Source organism: Rhinoderma darwinii, chromosome 2 (genome assembly GCF_050947455.1).
Source record: "Rhinoderma darwinii isolate aRhiDar2 chromosome 2, aRhiDar2.hap1, whole genome shotgun sequence".
NCBI lineage: Eukaryota > Metazoa > Chordata > Amphibia > Anura > Rhinodermatidae > Rhinoderma > Rhinoderma darwinii.
The window spans coordinates 35,309,514-35,328,893 of record NC_134688.1 but is presented as its reverse complement, the minus strand read 5'-3'; the positions used below and the strand labels follow the sequence as shown (position 1 = coordinate 35,328,893).

Sequence of the window (19,380 nt, the reverse complement as noted above, 5' to 3'; positions counted from 1 at the left end):
CGGGGACACTGAGGAGAGGATAGAAGCAGCTTTCGCTGCCAGCGATCACACATGTATCCCCTATCCTGTGGATAGGGGATACATGTATTTTGTAGGACACACTGTAGGTCGCATTTTTTTGGGAGGGGGGACGCTGTATGGCGTTCCCTACAGGGGGGAACACTGTATGGCGTTCCCTACAGGGGGGGCTGTATGGCGTTCCCTACAGGGGGGGCTGTATGGCGTTCCCTACAGGGGGGGGCTCTATGGCGTTCTCTACAGGGGGGGGATGTATGGCGTTCCCTACAGGGGGGGCTGTATGGCGTTCTCTACAGGGGGGGCTGTATGGTGTTCTCTACAGGGGGGGCTGTATGGCGTTCTCTACAGGAGGGCTGTATGGCGTTCTCTACAGGGGGGGGCTGTATAGCGTTCTCTGCAGGGGGACTGTATGGCGTTCTCTACAGGAGGGCTGTATGGCGTTCTCTACAGGGAGGGCTGTATGGCGTTAGCACTGTCCAATAAATATACAGTAAACAGAAGAAAATACGGTCCAGCGATCCTCATGACAATGTGATGACTTTATTAGAAAAACATTTTATAAACCACACGACATGTTGAAGTGATGATACAAGACTGCTTACGCTCTTCGAAAGCCAACTACATTCTTCGCAAATGTACGCCATCTCCTCCAAACAGTCAATTACATCAGAAGTCCAGTTCCTTGTGCTGCATGACTCGTGGACGCCCTATCCGTGGCGATATCCGTGTCCTTTCCACTGCTTCTCATTTGAGTCCTGTAGGCACAAAAAACATTCTGCAAGTATCCATTGTCATCCGTGCCTGCAGATTCTGCTTTAATGATGCAACTCACTCAACTCCTTGTCTATTTCATCATTTACTGATGCCTCTTTTAGATGCGACAGATGTATTTTTTTTATACTATCCCCAACATCAGACCACTTATTATCATCTGACAGATCAGAATCAGACTCAACCAGCTACTGTTGCCTTCTTCTGCTTCTCTTTACATCCAGATGCGCTGCTCCTGTAATTACAAACATTGTGCCAGTACCCCGTGTTCTAAACATTTTAGCAACCCCAAGGTGTCCCTCTCCCATGTTGAGATTATAAGGCCCTACTGGGATATTGCTGCCTTCATCGACCCTGGATCCCTGCGCAAGGATCCTGGCACTTGGCCCATCATCGTGCCATGTTCCCTCAAATTTTTGCTAGAATGATACCATTGAGGATACCTGCCTTGCTTCCTTGATGCCATTTGCTCCAAACAATCCAGTACACCCCAAGTCCAGGTCCTTGTGCTGCATGACTTGTGGGGGCTCTATACGTGACAATATCCTGGCACCTTCCATTGCTTTCCGCTTGAGTGCTGTAAATATAAAAACATTCTGCCAGTATCCATTATCACCTATGCCTGCAGATTATGACTGTGTAATGAAACTCACTTAAGTCCTTGTCTATTGCATCCAGGCCTTGACACATCGCAAATGTTCTTGGCAGACCAAAGCTGTCTAAAATCCCCCTACACTCCCTCACCCAATTACCTTACACCTACGTTCAGTTCCAAACCGAGCCATGTGGCCAGCATTTTGGACAAAGATACCACTAACTTACATTATGCCTATTCCTACCAACTATCCAAGGTTCCCCACTGCTACGCCTTTCTTGGCATTTTGCCCGCTCATTACTTTTTCAATGTACAGAGCTACTGGTGGATACTGTATATAGTAACTAATGATGGACATACCGCATATAGATGAAATATTACTTCAGAGAGTCCCCCTGGCAGCAGGCAGCCGATCTCAAGAAATTCTGGAACAAAAAGTATAAACTGTGAAGATATTATGACGTGCGCTTAGTATGGTTCATCATATCAACAAATATATGTTCAGCCTATTGAAAACATCAGGGAGATTGTTCCCACAGTCTTGTCATGTGTCTCTATAGGAACATTCTGGATGACATCACATTATAGAATTTCTATAGGTTGTTATTTGCTATAATACTTACATATATACAGTGGATCTCCTAGCATGTCGGCTGTCACTGGTGCCACATATTCAGATGTTATAAATGTCTGTAAAATACATAATGGGTTTAATGCACATACATAAAATAACCCCATATCTATAATGAATAATAATATATTTACTTTCACACATTTCATTTTCTATCACAGGGCGAGTCCAATGCCCCTCTGCCACACAAATAACACCAGCAGTATAATGGCACATAATAGTTGGAGGACCCTGGTATAGATTTTGTATCAGGGACCAGGAGCTTATTGTTATTCTTCTATATAATCTTATCCTTAATGGAAAACTTCTAATTTGTCTTATGTGGAGTCTTTTGGACTGGAGTAGAGAGAGTAGAAAATGGTAAATTGGATTTCTGGATTCAACAGACAAAATAATTATTAAAGGGGTTTTCTGACAGTTTCATAAACCTTAGTCTAAGCCGCATATGGCTAAAACTAACAAATTGTCCCTACTCATTTTTTAAATTCCCTGTGGCTCCTGCGCTGGTGGTTCTGTTGTGTTTAGTTGCTAGGCCACAGTGGTCATGTCCGTGTGGATGGCATGTCACGTGGCAGCTATTGTGTCACATCCAGGGCCGGCCTTAGGTTTATTGGTGACATGTGCAGTATCTGTGACGTCCTCCCCCTTATGATGCACCATGTAGTGTCCAAATAATTTAATCATACAGTGCCCAAATAACATCACCCAGTCAATAAACTAGGGATTGTATCTTTCTGTTTTTTTATATTATAGGTTTGGGCCCTAAATGCCGGATCGGCAGTGTAAGTTGAGGGTGCCCAGGCCATCTATGGTGGTAGTGCCCTCTTCAGTATTGACCAGTAATACACACTATGTGATCATTTAGAGATGCAGTTAATAAAATACACTGACCTTGGACTCTCCTACTGAATACATCCGACTGAATGTAGAACGTTATGTGATGTGAGGTGGAGGGCTCTGCTTAATCTTTGATCTGCCCTCCTGGGACGTGTGGTTATCATTAACTCTTATGAGGAATTAATTCTAGGAGAAAGAAAGACAATGTATTAGGACAAATCTCAATCAATGGCAACATTTCTATCTAGAACAGAGTCCAGTCCCCAACCAGTGTAAAATTACCAAAGGGGTAAATAGGATGACCGGCTGGGGTCCAGGGATTTGGGGTGGCCCACAGCTCTGGGGCTCCATACACCCCTGAAATTGGACAAACAATAACGGCGCAGGGAGGAAGCGAAATGTCTGACCCGGTTGGTCGTCTATTAGGTGAGTATAATTTTTTATTTTATAGGAGCAAAGGGGGCACTATTAATATGGGGGATAAAAGGACTGAGTCGGGGCTTAGAAAAGGGGGCTTCATTACAGTGGGGCCATACAAAAGGGGCATTCTGACCTAGGACATACAAAAAGTGTCATTCTAACTGTGGAGGGTATTGGTGGATACTGCATATAGTAACTAATAAGAGACGCACCTTGCATAGATGAAATATTGCTTCAGAGAGTCCCCCTGGCAGCAGGCAGCCGATCTTAAGATGTTCTGGAAAAAACAATAATTGTGTAGTTTTATTTCTCCAGACAGACGTGTGCTCAGTATAGACCACCCAACAATGAAGGAAATGTACATTAGGGCTCATGTACACAGCAACTTCATGTGGACGGACCTGTATGGTGGCGCACAGACTGCAGTACTGGTAATGTAGACACTCTGTGTGCGCTGTGTGCTCCCCCATAAGCCAAATGTGGATTAGGAAATGACATAAATAACAAGTCCCTTATATATTACTAATACCATAATATCTTCTTTATGGAGCATTTCTATAATAATAATAATATAAAGCTGCAGCAAAATTCCCAGCGTTTACTTTTGCTACATGTGGATGAGTTTTTGAGACTGTAACTATTCACCTGTAACACTTGTGAATTTTGCCGCGCAGCAAATCTGCAGCGTCTGAATTCAGCTTTATGGCGTAGAATATAGTACTCAAATACTGCAATCATACAGTGCCCAAATAACACTGCCAGACAAGTATTGTCTGCCACACTGTAATGTAATCCATTATCAAGGAATTGTATCTGCATCCTGAGCAGTGCCCTTTACTTTTTTTTACATGAAGAGTGGGATTGAGTGTTCAAGCAATGGGTGCCCCAGACATCAAGACCAGTGGCGCCCCATTCATTAGTGACAGGTGATGCACCCAGTGTAACCGCACAGGTCGCACACCCCCAAAACAGGCCCTGGATGAACAACATTGGGGAATTTGTTCCCACAGTCTTGTCATGTGTCTCTATAGGAACATTCTGGATGACATCAGATTATAGAATTTCTATAGGTTGTCATTTGCTATAATACTTACATATATACAGTGTATGTCCTAGCATGTCGGCTGTCACTGGTGCCACATATTCAGATGTCATAAATGTCTGTAAAATACATAATGGAATAAACATAAAATAACCCCATATCTAGAATGAATAATAATATATTTACTTTCACACCTTTCATTTTCTATCACAGGACGAGTCAGACATTGAAAACATTTTGTAATGTTAGTGTAAACCCAGGGAACATAACTATAGGGGTGAAGAGGTTGCAGTCACACCCAGGTCCAGGTGTCCATGACTGACATTAGGGGGGGTCACAATGTGGGCAATTTACAAATGCCAATCCCCAATGCCCCCATCTCCTAGAGGAATCCCGATTTTCGCTGCTAGAAACGCGATGTCAGTGAGAGAAGCACCCAGGCGGAAAGGCAGCTGCTGAGTTGCCCGGCCGCTTCTAAAACAAAAGCAGTGGAAGGGAGCCAGCGCAGCGCCCCGTTCCACCTGCTGGAGGGATGCGCCCTATGTAATGGCACAGGTCGCACACCCCTAAGGCCGGCCCTGGCTACTGCTGAGCCTTATTAGGATAATATACGGTAGCTTTTTAAGACTATTTAATGAAATTAAATTAGACATCATATTGAAAACGACTGAGAAGTCACATTCCACATTACTGACAGCTGCAATTCTCAGACAATGGTAAGGGTATGTTCACACACTTAACTAAAAAACGTCTCTAAAATACAGAGCTCTTTTCAAGGGAAAACAGCCTCTGATTTTCATCCATTTTTTAAACCACAAACATTTTTTGAGGCGTTTTTACCAACGTTCTTGGAGCTGTTTTTCTATTGAGACAATGAAAAACGGCTCCAAAAACGGCCGAAGGAGTGAAATGCACTTCATTTTACAGGGTGTTTTTTATGCGCCGCTTTATAAAACGCCCACGTAAAATGCACCATCGGAAAAAAAAAACTGTTTTTCCCATTGAAATCAATGGGCAGATGTTTGGAGGCGTCCAGCCTCCGTATTTTCGGCAGTTTTTCGGGGTGTTTACGGCCAGGAAAACGGCTGAAAATAGGCTGTGTGAGCATACTCTGTTGTACTGAGTTGTAACTTTAATGAGAAAATATGAAACATTGAAATCTGAATGTAAAATGTTCAGTTGTTACTTGCATTAATAGAAACATTTTACTGGAACTTGAACTGTTTGTCTAAAAAAAAAAAAACAACCCCCGACAATCACCAGAAAAAAATCCTTCTACAATCATATATTTTTGGTGAGGTGTTGGTGTGGTTAGAAATTGCTGCAGTAATGTCCAGTGTGAATCTGGCCTTATATGAGAATTCTAGAGCGTATATATTTCATGTGTCCAGTAACATGTAGAATTAATGATAAAATGCTGCATCTTACCTGTCAATCACACAGTCAATCACAGTCCCGGTCCAGACGTCATTGGCAGAAATTGTAAAAAATATGTAATCCAGCTGCACATAGAACCTAACGGCTAGTACTGTCTATGACATCATCAGTGACATCATAAGCGGCTGCAGTATCTGTTACATCATCTAATTATCTCCTACTGCCTGGATAGACTGTCTGTGCATACACTGGATATAGGCGTTACATGGGACTGCTGTTTATAAACATGGAAGAAAGATACATGTGTGGTTATAGGGGCTACGACTAAGAACATGTAATGTATGAAACGTGTAATCTGTTACTAGATGGATTTTATACTGTAATACAGATGTAGCCATCTTTAACTTGACTCTGATAACTTGTTGCAGCGTGATACTTTCTTGATCCCGCAGCACTCCGTGTTTCAAGTGTGCGTGAGTAGGCTTCCACGCCAATATGTAAAAAATGGGAAATCAGCACTCCAAGGTATTATGCAATAAGTGATATTTGATTTCACATATAGCGAAAAGTAGTAATCCAAAAATAATGGCGCCATTACCCAACAGCGACCGAGGTCACAAGCGCCGCATATCCGTGTCTAAAGAAGGTTGAATGTATAGACCGAAACGTTAAAAACCTATTTTTGGATTACTACTTTTCGCTATATGTGAAATAAAATATCATTTGTTGCAGCGTGATATCACACAACAAAAGCCATTGAAAAAGTCAAGATAAGGGATTGTTTATTTAATGCGTTAAAAGTCAAGGTAAAGACGGCAACATCTGAACTAATAAAGGATACATTTTATTGAATTTCGTTTTAGGCTACATTCACACAACAGTAAAAAACGTCCGCTTTCAGAACAATGATGTTCTATGGGTATATTCACACGCCCTTTTTTTAACCACCCGTGAATATTGGCCGTCAAAAAATAGAACATGTCCTATTTTTGGCCGCTTTCACGGCCAGACGGCCCCCATAGAAGTCAATGGATCAATTTTTAACGGCCGTCAATACATGTAACAGCCGTTAAAAACGGTTCTGTGATTTGGGGATTCAAGAGCCAAGGGAACTATTGGCTCCCTTGCTGGTAATCGGCGGCGCAATGACACATACTCACCGTTGCAGCGCCGTCCTCTACAGATGTGGTCTCTAGTCTCATGGGTTCTGCGAAGGTGACGAGATGACGTCCTCTCGTCGCCTTCGCAGAACCAGTGAGACTAGAGATCACTCGTGACGTAGATGGTCATGCATCGGTGAGTATGTAGGGCATTCAGGCGGACAAAAATTACGGATATTGTTGCGCTCACTACTATGGTAGCATGGCGCTAGTACAGGGGACATTGTTGTCTACTGTAGCAAATTTTTCAGCACGGTCCTGAATTTACAGAGAGTGTCCCGGAAGATTACCACAGGGAGGGGGGGGGGGTGTGGTGCTTTCTCCGGAGAGGTGTCTGTGTCATCATCTACATTGGGGCTGTGTGCCATCGTCTACAGGGGGCTGTGTGCCATCATCTACAGGGGGGCTGTGTGCCATCGTCTACAAGGGGGCTGTGTGACATCATCTACAGGGAGGCTGTGTGACATCATCTACAGGGAGGCTGTGAGCCATCATCTACAGGGGGTCTGTGTGCCATCATCTACAGGGGGTCTGTGTGCCATCATCTACATGGGGTCTGTGTTTCATCATCTACAGGGGGTCTGTGTGGCATCATATACAGGGAGTCCGTGTGCCATCATCTACAGGGGGGCTGTGTGGCATCATCTACAGGGGGGCTGTGAAACAATCATGACAATGACCTTTGTTTGGGTGTTTTCAGGGGGTTGGGACAAAAGAAGCCAGACAAATGAAATTCATCAGTTTTTTTAACGGCCATGAAAAACGGATGCAAAATGGATGTCAAACGGCCATTAAAAATGGACAGACGGACTGGAAGTGTATAAAAATTTGCAGACAGAATGATGCAAAACGGCCATGAAAAACTGACAGTTGATCAATTTTTATTTTTTTTTTGTCAAACTTTGTTTATTGTTTTTTTCCAAATTTTTTAACATACATGTTATAAAATACAATTCGGATGAATCATTTGTACTAGAGATACATATAATTACATTGTTAATTACATAACACTTTAATACCTTTCGTGACAACATCATACAAGATTCCCCTATTCCATTTAAATTTGCATCCAATATTTCTCTTTTACTTCTCTACTTCTTAACTTGCCATCAACCGATCCACATATTGTCTCTGTATTGGTGTTATGACTCCTTACCATTGGTAGACACATCATTCGATCTCGTTACTACTTTGTATGGCGATGAGACCTACAGATACCCACTGTTTAATTCCTCTAAGCATTCCATATATCCCTTTGTGTCATTTAGGAAGTTCAACCAAGGTTGCCAAATACTATAGTATTTACCTACGTTTCTTAAGGCCAGATAGCTTAGTTCCTCTAGTCTCGACATTTGAGCTATTTTGTTTAATATTGGGTAATTGATGGGGAGGTTGTCTTCCTCCAATTTAGCGGTATCAAAGCCTTTGCTGCTAAAACTAATTGTGGCCACAGTTTCTCCCGTGAATGACCTGAGGGGTTGACAGAGTGAAGGTTCAGCAGTAAATAGGTAAGTGTTAAAGTCTGTGCTGTGGGGCAAATAATTGTCAGAATTTGTTGTACTTTTCTCCAAAAGGATTGAATATTTGTACACTCCCACCAGATGTGCGTATATGTTCCTACCTGTTGGTTATATCTCCAGCAAAGGGGAGATATCGTTGGGTCTATACAATGCAATAGTTCCGGCGTTTTGTACCATCTAGTGACTAATTTATAGGAGGTTTCTTGTAGGTTTATGCATCTAGAGGGCCCGCTGCTGGATTTATAGATATATTGTATTTCCGCCTTTGTAAATTGAACCTTCAGCTCTTTCTCCCATGATAAGATATGTGGTAAATCGCTCTTTCCCTTCATGGAAGCTAGCTTCTTATATAGTAAGGAGAGGGATTTCGGTATTGGTGTTGCTGAGGACAGCAGTGACTCAAACCATGTCAGTGGTCTGATAACAAAGCCATGTTTTACCAGAAATTTATAGTTTGAGAGCAGTTGTAAGTACTCCAGATAATGTATTCTCATTTGAGGGTATTTACCTCTAATGTACTCTAATGAGGGAAATTTATCCATGTGTACAATGTTTCCTAAGGCCACTTCTCTCAATTCTGATCCCATGCAGATATGAGCCCCTTCCCTCTTCTCTTTAAGCCCTAATAGATCACCTAGTGTTGTCAGTAATGTAGGAGTGTGACAAACATCTTCTTCTAGTGACAACTTTTTCCATACAGCTAATACCGCTTTTGTGAGGATATTAGTGGTTGTATCATTCATGCCAGGCAACACTGACCGTAATAACCTCTGAGTTAAAGGCCTACCACTCACCTCTTCTTCTATATATACATATAGTTTGTGTCGTGTTACCCCATACCAGTCTAGTATTCTGTTCATCTGAGTAGCTTGGTAGAAGGTTTGGAGGTCTGTGAAATTTATTCCCTCTAGTGCTTTTGGTCTAATCAAGGTTTTGAACGCCAGCCGATGTCCCCTTCCGCCCCATATGTATCTTAGCAGTTTCTTGTTAATGTTATGAAAGTATTTTTGTGGTAGGTAAATTGGCATTGTCTGTATCAGGTAGGTTATTTTGGGAATTATCAACATTTTTATTAGGTTACATCTGCCTAGCCAGGATATATATGGTAATTTCCAATTCGTCAGTATACTCTCAATTTGTGAGATCAAGGGTTTATAGTTCATTGAAAACCATGAGTCCGGGGAAGGTGCAATCTGTATGCCCAAATACTTAATCGAGTTTAATGACCATTTAAATGGGGACGAAAGCTGGGTCTCCGCTACCACCTCTTCAGAGCACGTGATGTTCAATGCAACCGACTTATCTGGGTTAATTTTAAAGTTAGAGATTCCTTCAAATTTGACAAACATGTCGGCCAGTATGGGGAATGAGATTTGTGGGTTTGAGGTTAATATCAAGAGATCATCAGCGAAGGATGCCGTCAGGTGTACTCTGCCCCCAATCTCCACCCCTTGAATCTGTTTGCATTGACGAACTTGTTGAATCATCTTTTCAATAGCTAAGACAAATAAAAGAGGCGATAGCGGACAACCCTGTCTCGTTCCATTCATAATCCGAAAAGGGGGGATAGGATACCATTCACTCTAACCTTTGCTGAAGGACAGGCGTATAAGGCCATAATTTGCTTAATCATGAGTTCCGGTAAGCCAAATTTGTGAAGTGTTTTGACCATAAAAGTACAATCTACGCGGTCAAATGCCTTTTCGGCGTCGGTAGATAACAGTGCCAAGGGAATTTTACGTCTACGAGCCAGCTGTATCAGATGTAGTACTCTCAGTGTGTTGTCTCTTCCCTCCCTCCCCGCTACAAACCCCACTTGCTCCATATTGACCAAATTCGGTATCAGCAACCTCAGTCTATTCGCGATGATTTTAGCATACATTTTTATATCTACATTTAGTAATGATATCGGTCTGTAACTACTACAAAGAGCCGGGTCTTTTTCAGCTTTGGGGATTATAGAGATGTGTGCCTCTAAAGTCTGACAGGTAAACCCACTACCCTCAGACATTGAGTTATATGTCGAAACCATATGTGGCAAAAGCAATTCTTGAAAGGTTTTGTAGTATACCGCTGGGAGCCCATCAGGTCCCGGGCTCTTCCCCAGAGGCATACCTTTCAAGGCCTCTTCTACTTCCGTGGGAGAGAAGGGTCGAGACAACACTTCTCTCTGAGTGTCGTCTAGCCTAGGAAGATTTATATTCTCCAAAAAATTATCTATTTCTTCGCTTCGCTGTGCAAATTGTTCCCCGGATTCCTGTGCTCTTATCCCATATAAAGCCTCTTAGTAGGTTTTAAATTGTTGTGCAATATTTTCTGTTGTGTGTATTTTCCCATTTTCTGTCTTGATTGTTCTAATATAGGCTTGGTCCTGTCGTTTTTTAGCCATTAGGGCCATGAGTTTTGACCCCCTATTCCCGTGAAGGTACACTGCATGTTTGGAGTTTAAATATGCTTTGGAGGCTCTTAAGTTAAGTATCTGCTTGAGGTGTTCTCGTTGTGTAACTAACTCTCTTTGGGTCTTTGCTGCCAAGGATAATTTATGTTGTCCTTCTAACTCTAAAATTTTCCTCATAGTCTCATCTATTTCCTGCATATGAATCTTTTTAGCACGAGAGCCAATAGAAATGAACTCACCCCTAATTACTGTCTTGTGTGCCTCCCATGTGTTAGCCAGTGATATATCTTCATTTATATTTTCTTTAAAATAGTGACTAAGGCTATCTGAAATCCTCTGTGTGTGTACCGAGGACCTCAGTAGTGTTTCATTTAATCTCCAGACATTTGACGATTTGGGTAGAGACATTACCTTAAAGCCCATAACCACCGGGGCATGATCTGATACTACAATTTGTTTAATTGTTATTGCGGACACCTTAGTGAGCTGTGGGGCTTGAACAAATATATAGTCCAGCCGTTGATAGGACTGATGGGGCGCAGAAAAGTGTGTATAGTCTTTAACCGTTGGGTGAAACGACCTCCATGTGTCTCTCAATTGTAGGTCTGCTAGTGTTTTTTGTAGCAATCTAAGACTCCTATACGATTGCTGTGAGCTACCTTTGGACGAATCTAGCAATGGCTCTAGAGTGACATTTAAATCACCTCCTAAAATACATATCCCATGTTGGAACAGCTTCAGTTGTTTCAAAGTGGTTACCAACCATTTGACTTGTTGAGTGTTTGGCGCATAAATGTTCGCAAACGTGATTGGTGTATTCGCAATCAAGCCTTTAACAAAGAGGAATCTCCCTTCTGCATCAGAAAGCTGTGATATATATGTAAAGGGCACTGATTTTTTGATAGCTATTGATACACCACATTTTTTTAAATCAGGGTGTTGTGAATGAAACCACTTGTTGAAGTATGTTGTGGATAGCTGGGGCATTTTCCTCTTTGTCAAGTGCGTTTCTTGCAACATCGCCACGTCTGTGTTCTGAGATCTCAGGATCTGGAAAAGTCTAGATCGCTTTGTTGGTGAATTCATCCCTTTTACATTCCATGTTGTTACGTGTATGTCGGACATATTTGGTGTAAGTTTAGCAATGTGTTGTACAAGATCAATAACAATATCCTATACAAGTACAGTGGATTACTTAAATAGGTATTTCACAATACGTGATGAACCAGGAGAGGAGAACATAGAATAAACTGAGCTAAATACACAAAACCTTCAAAAGTGCAGATATTGACCATATATGGCGTAACTCCTCGCGTCTAACTCAAATTTAAAAATTAAACATTAAACATTCCTGCGTAATATTTTAGAAACATTTCGAAAACACGCATTCCAGGTAAGGATACGAGTATCTCTTCAAGGAGTCTTCTCTGTGTCAACTTCTGTTTGGGTGGAAAGTCTCTTCCTACTGTTATGTCCCCGCGCCGTTATTCCTGATGCAGTGATGGTAGGGATCGGGGGTCTCGGAAGCGATGCGACATCCACGATTTGAAGCCAGGACAACGGTCGTTGCGAGTCCATGCCAAGCTCATTGTATAAAGGTGTTAAGTCATCCGGACATCTTATGGTTTTCATAGCCCCATTTATTCTGAAGGCGATCCCAAAAGGAAATAACCATCTGTACTGGCTACCTTTGGCTCTTAAAGCTTCCGTCAACGGTTTTAGTTGTCGTCTTTTGTTCATAGTAACTGGAGAGATGTCTTGAAATATTGTGTAATTATAGCCATTGTACATTAACGTATGAGCTTCTCTGGCTGCTCGGAGAATTTTATCTCTGTGTGATGAGTTTAAAAGTCGGCAGATAACATCTCTTGGAGGGTCTCCATCCTTTGGCTTTGGCCTCAGCGCCCTGTGCGCTCTTTCTACTACTAGAGTGCCGCCTTGGTCGTCTGGTATTAACACTTGTAACATTTTGCTTACTGTCGACGGGATTTCAGTTGGCATGACCGTCTCTGGAATACCTTTTATTCGCAAGTTGTTTCTCCGCCCCCTATTATCTTGATCCTCTACATAGGAGAGAATACTATTAAAATGAATTTGGCAGTTCTCCATTGCGGTAGTTGTTGCTGCACTGTGCGTTATCAATTTGCTTTGGGTTTCCTCTAGTACTTCGACCCTCTTGTGCATTTGTCGCACCTCTTGCTTGAAGTCTACAAGTTCTTTCAGAACCGGTTTCAAAGCGTTTTCAATTATCTTTTGCATTGCCGCTGTGGATATATTTATTGAACCAGCACCTCTTGGAGCTTCCTCATCTGAACTCTCATCTGAAGATTCTAACTGATCTACTTGTTGGGAGGGCACTTGCTCACTTTTGCGGCCATCTTTTTTCGATGTAGGAGATTTTTTATGTAGGAATTTATCCATATCTGTCTGTCCTTTTTTCTTCTGTTTGGGGGTGTCCCAGCTATCCATTTTATGTCCTCTGACCATTTTTGAACGCTATGTTTGGTAAGACTCAAAGTATACGTCTTGTGCTTGTCCACCAGTTTCTCCTCTCCTAGTTTCACTTCTCAGACTGGTTCCATTATATAAATAGTTCCAATTTGGGAAAAAATTGGGCCTATGACCCTAATAGGTGTTTTATATCAGTGTTCGTATTAGAGGCTTGAGTAGTCCTCAAGAAAAATTTGAGCTATGCCCATATACCCAGGTGTATACACAGTCCCGCTTGTGTCAATCACTGCTGCTTTGTAGCCTCTCTCACCCGTTCACTCCTGTGTGCGCCTGTGTTGCTAATTGAGGTCCTGGTCTAACAGTACCAACAGGCCTCCGTCGCAGGGTTACAGTCTTGTGATATATAGGTATAGTAGTGAGTGAGTAGGTAAACCCCACCAAGTCTGTTTACTCACGGCTCAGCAGAGATCTCCTTCCGTCCAACTTATGCTGATATCTTAAGTTGTTGCAGTAGCGGTGTAATGGCGGCGTAATGGCGTCGTAATGGCGTCGTACTGGCGATGATAACGCCGTCTCCTTCCCACCTCAAGTGCTGCTGTGTGAGAGCAATGCAGCAGGCTTTCATTCCCACTGCCTGGCAGTAGTAATCTGTCTCCTTGTTCCGGTATTCTCCGGTAACACTCTCCGATGTGCTATCCGGAGGGGGAGAGATCTGGGGGAGAGGGTTGCTAGCAGGAGAGTTCTCCTCGTGTCGGCTACTCTTATCGCAGGCCTGTGGCTGGTCTCGTGTTACCACGCCAGCTTCTCCAGCCGTCTGATTTTTACCTCTTATCACTCCTGATGTCCTCACCGTAAGTGTCAGATGAATCAGGGTGAGATCTATTCTGCTAAGTCGGTATAATCTGGTATTTGTCCTCAGTCACCGGGAGAGCTCTCCTTTCACACGTCCATCTTGTTCAGCGCGCTAGCAGTTGATCAGTTTTTAATGGCCATTTTTCTTCACTGTCGTGTGAATGTAGGCTAAGTTCTGGATCGTCTCCATTTTAATGGATAAAGTTACTGGACAATTATCCGCCCACCGAGAGTTTATTGGACACATGGACGGCCTGGTGAGCAGATGAACTTCTTGTTTCTTTGTTTGGAGTCGTGTACAGATATAGCAATCCTTATCCTGACTCTGATAACTTGCTGCAGCGTGATAATTAATCACTTAAGTCACTGAAAACCATTGAAAAAGTGAAATTAAAGTTTCTTGACACTGTGTATTCAATGTAGTTAACCCTTTCGAGCTCAGCAACGTAATATTCCGTCGCGCTGACCGCCCCGTTCGCGCTCAGCGACGGAATATTATGTCGCAGGGAAAATGCATCGCCATTTTCCACCGGCGCGTGCACGAGCTGTGACAGCTGCTGTTTCCGACAGCAGGCTATCACAGCTCAATACGCCGGGACCTATTGCGATGGTCCCGCCTCCACAATCGCCACTATTGGTCAGTCAGTGAGTAACTGTCCAATAGTGGCGATCGGTCTCTTCACTTCCTCTCCCTAACATCACATCCTGCCGCACCCGCCCTGAGATGGAGATAGCGAGGCGTTCAGAGCGGTTGTGAGTAGAGGGAGAGAAGAAAAAGAGTGAACAAAAGTGAAAAAAAGACAACTTTTTTCTGCTTCCCACCTCCCCAATCCACTACCCAGTCCTTTACCCTTCCTCCTTGTGTTCCCCCCACATTTTTGGTCAGTGATCTCCTATTACTGACCACTTCTTAGTCTTCAAGACCAATTTCTTGGTCCCTGGGGATTATTTTTTTCTTTATAAAACATATAAAATAAAAAAATATATAAAAAAAAACAAAACGAAAAAACCTGTTAATTTAGACAATTTATCTAGTTTGTTTAGTATTAGTGTTAGTTAGTGTCAGGGAACCGTCAAAAAGCATAGTTAGGTATAGCGTCAGGAATCCATCACCATAGTTAGATCTAGCGTTAGGGGTCCATCACAGTAGTTAGGTTTAGCGTCAGGGAAGCTCGGAATAATCTAGATAGGTTTAGTGTCAGGCACCCGTCACCGTAGTTAGGTTTAGTGTTAGGGAAGCTCAGAATAATCTAGTTAGGTTTAGTGTCAGAGAATAGTCGCCGTAGTTAGATTTAGTCTCAGGGAAGTTCAAATAAAATCTAGTTAGGTTTAGTGTTAGGAACCCTCGCCCTTGTTAGGTTTAGTCTCAGGGAAGCCCACTCGTTCTATAAAAACACCAATTTTTTGAGCTGGTTTAGGTAGCAGCCTATTGCTCCTAGTTAGGAAAGCAATCAAACATGTCCCAACGGACATTTAGTGCCGATGAGGCATATTCATTTCTTGCCTCCGACACAGAGTCGTCGGATGGTGAGACTCTTTTATTTATCCACCTCCTCATCCAGTGATGAAGAAGAGGAACCTCCTAGGAGATGCCCCTTGACCACAAGTGCAGTTGAAGCCCCCGAGCGAAATGACCCCGCCGCAGTTCAAGCCCCCATTTGGACCCCCACACCAGACATTTATGAGCCCAAAATCCCAGAGTTTAATACGGCAGGGCTCAGTGAAATGGGCTTTTTCAAGTTCTTCTTCACTGATGACTTTATAGATCTTATGGTCTCCCAGACAAATTTATATGTCCAACAGTATATTACTAAGAACCCTACATCATTTTATGCCCAATCCTACAGGTGGACCCCTGTAGATGTAGCAGAGTTGGGCAAGTTCTGGGGACTTCACTTGAACATGGGGCTTCTGAAAAAGCCATCCATTAGGACCTACTGGAGCATGGACATCTTATACCATACCCCCAATGTACCGTATGGCCATGTCCAGGATGCATTATGAGGCAATATTTTGCTTCTTAAATTATAAGGATAATGAGCAGTGCCCACCCCGAGATGACCCCAGTTTTGACCGTTTGTACAAACTGAGACCCCTATTAGACCATTTCAGTGCTCGGTTTGCCCAAGCATACACCCCCGAGAAGTGTATTTCTATTGATGAGTCCCTGGTACATTTTAAAGGGAGGCTTCAATTCCGCCAGTACCTGCCGAGTAAGAGGGCAAGGTATGGCGTAAAGATGTATAAGCTGTGCGAGAGTGCATCAGGGTATACCTAGAAATTTAGGATGTATGAAGGGAAGGACAGCAGTATTCAGCCCCCAGAATGCCCCCCCTTACTGGGAATTAACGCAAAAATTGTGTGGGATTTGGTGCACCCACTGCTGGACCAGGGTTACCACCTCTACTTGGATAATTTTTATACCAGCGTCCCACTCTTCAAGTGCCTCGCTTCCAGAAGTCCTGCGGCATGCGGCACTGCTAGAAAAAATCTGAGAGGCCTCCCTAAGACTCTGCTTGGGCAAACACTCAGAAGGGGTGAGAGCAGGGCACAATCTAGCAGCAACATATTGTGTGTCAAGTACAAGGACAAGAGAGATGTCCTTGTATTAACAACAATACATGGCCACACCAGTACCCATGTACCTGTACGCAGGGCCGCCATCAGGAATTTCAGGGCCCCCTACAGCTAAATTTTCTGGGCCCCCCTACCGTGGCACCGCCTGTTAACGGTACTCCGTCCAGCACTATATCATGGTACCCAGGGCCGCCATCAGGGGGGGTATTATGGGTACTGATGTGAGAGGCCCGGCCAAACCTAATTGAAAGGGGGGCCCGGCAACTTCCGCGACTTGCCTTTGTTAGAAAAAAAACAGGCCCCTGCAATGGGGCCGTTTTTTTCACCAAAAGAATGTCGTGAGCTGCGGGCCCCCCTTTCAATTAGGTTTGGCCGGGCCTCTCACATCAGTACCCATAATACCCCCCCTGATGGCGGCCCTGGGTAGCATGGGGGTCGTCATGGGGGCCGTCAAACACTGCCGCCCGTACGACCGCTTGCGCGCATCCGCAAACTCCCACGCATGCGCACCCGCGACCGCCTGGAACCACGCACCGAATTTTGAGGCAGATTTTGACCTGCCCACACTATCTTGCCGCGTTTTTTGCCCGCGGCGATAGAGGACAGCAGACAAAAAACGCAGCGAAAAATGTATTTTCTGCCTCCCATTGATTTCGATGGGAGGTCAGAGGCAGAACTGCGGCAAGAAAGGACGTGCTGCTTTTTCTTTTTTCCGCGACTGGCTCCCATTGATTCCAGATTAAATCAATGGGAGGCGGTTTTGGAAGTTTTTTGGTGCTGATTCTGACGCAGTGTCCGAGTCAATATCAAGGCTCAAAAACTCTGTGAACTGGGCCTTATTGTTAGGGCTTATTCAGACGAACGTGTAATACATCCGTGCAACGCGCGTGATTTTCACGCGCCTCGCACGGACCTAAGTTACTCTATGGGGCCGTTCAGACTGTCAGTGATTTTCATGCAGCGTGTGTCCGTGTGTCCGCTGCGTAAAACTCACGACATGTCTGATATTTGTGCATTGTTCGCGCATCACGCACCCATTGAAGTCAATGGGTGCGTGAAAATCACGCCCAGCACTTCCGCAGCCGTATAAACTATGAATGAAAACAGAAAAGCACCATGTGCTACAAACATGCAAACAGAGTGTCATAATAATGGCGGCTGCGCGAAAATCACGCAGCCGCGCATCATACGCTGCTGCCACACGGAGCTGTTATGGACCTTTTGCATGCGCAAAACGCCACGTTTTTGCGCACACAAAAAGCACACGCTAGTGTGAATCCGGCCTTAGGGTAGGAACACGCTAGGCATGAACACTGCGGATTTTATGCAACACATTTTATTGTGGAAAATCCGCAGCGTATCACAGTCGCAGCAGAGGGGATGAGATGTGAACAAATCTCATTCACACGCTGCAAAAAAAATGGACCTGCAGTGTGGCTTTTTAAGCCGCAGCGTGTCAATGTATTCTGTGGAATCGCCGCTCCTCTGTTGCGGAAATGCTGCGGTTCTGCCGCAAAAAGCACACATGAGAAAAAAAAAAAAGGCACTTTTTCAAATTTATAAAAAAGTTTAGACTTGCCCCAGCCGTAGTCCTGGTGACGCGATCCTCTATTCTTAGCGCAGCTCGGCCTCCTGTCATGACGTTTCATCCCATGTGACTGCTGCAGCAGTCACATGGTCTACAGCGTCATCCCAGGAGGCGGGGCTACGTTCAGAAGAGAGAGACGCGTCACCAGGACTACGGCCGTGGCAAGTCTAAACTTTTTTTTTCCTGCAGGATTCCCGCAGCGGACATGCCTCACGAAACCTGCGCCACTATTTGGTGCGGTTTTGCTGGCGGAATTCCCTGCGGCTACCGGGGCGGATAAGCTGTGGAGTTTTACTCAGCATATCCGCCTAGTGTGTCCCTTATGATGTCGCTCCTGGAGCTGCTGCCGGTCTCTAAATAGGCAGTTGGTCCAGTAGAATTTGGAATTATTTTTTTTTGTGAACCAGCTTAAAAAAATACAAAACTTTTGTGTTAGGGCCTGTTCACATCACCGTTCGCTTCCGTTCCGGGGTTCCGTCTGAGGTTTCCGTTGGGTGAACCCCGCAACGGAAAGTGAAAGTGACAGCTTCCGTTTCCGTCACCATTAGCGCAGTCGACTACGCTATTGATTCCGTCCGAAAACCAGCCGGAATGGTGACGAACGGAAACCATTAGCGATGTTTCCGTCACCATTGAGATCAATGGTGACTGAAACGGAAGCTGTGCTGTCACTTTCACTTTCCGTTGCGGGGTTCACCCGACAGAAACCTCAGACGGAACCCCGGAGCGGAAGCGAACGGTGATGTGAACAGGCCCTAACACAAAAGTTTTGTGTTTTTTTAAGCTGGTTCACGAAAAAAATTATTCCAAATTCTACTGGACCAATTGCCTATTTAGAGACCAGCAGCAGCTCCAGGAGTGACATCATAAGGAACACACTAGGCGGATATGCTGAGTAAAACTACACAGCTTATCCGCCCCGGTAGCCGCAGGGAATTCTGCCAGCAAAACCGCACCAAATAGTGGCGCAGGTTTCGTGAGGCGCGTCCGCTGCGGGAATCCTGCAGGGAAAAAAAAGTTTAGACTTGCCCCGGCCGTAGTCCTGGTGACGCATCTCTCTCTTCTGAACGTAGCCCCGCCTCCTGGGATGACGCTGTAGACCATGTGACCACTGCAGCAGTCAAATGGGATGAAACGTCATGA

At 44.1% G+C, this 19,380-nt stretch overlaps 1 long non-coding RNA gene across 1 annotated transcript; it reads right to left on the bottom strand.

Annotated features, from left to right (window-relative positions):
• Window positions 1-2,007: 2,007 nt before the first annotated feature.
• Window positions 2,008-3,545, bottom strand: LOC142740451 (uncharacterized). The gene is made up of 3 exons (XR_012880685.1): window positions 3,485-3,545; window positions 2,907-3,038; window positions 2,008-2,074 (listed from the first exon to the last, which is right to left on the bottom strand). It is a non-coding gene; the product is annotated as an uncharacterized LOC142740451 (long non-coding RNA).
• Window positions 3,546-19,380: the final 15,835 nt, after the last annotated feature.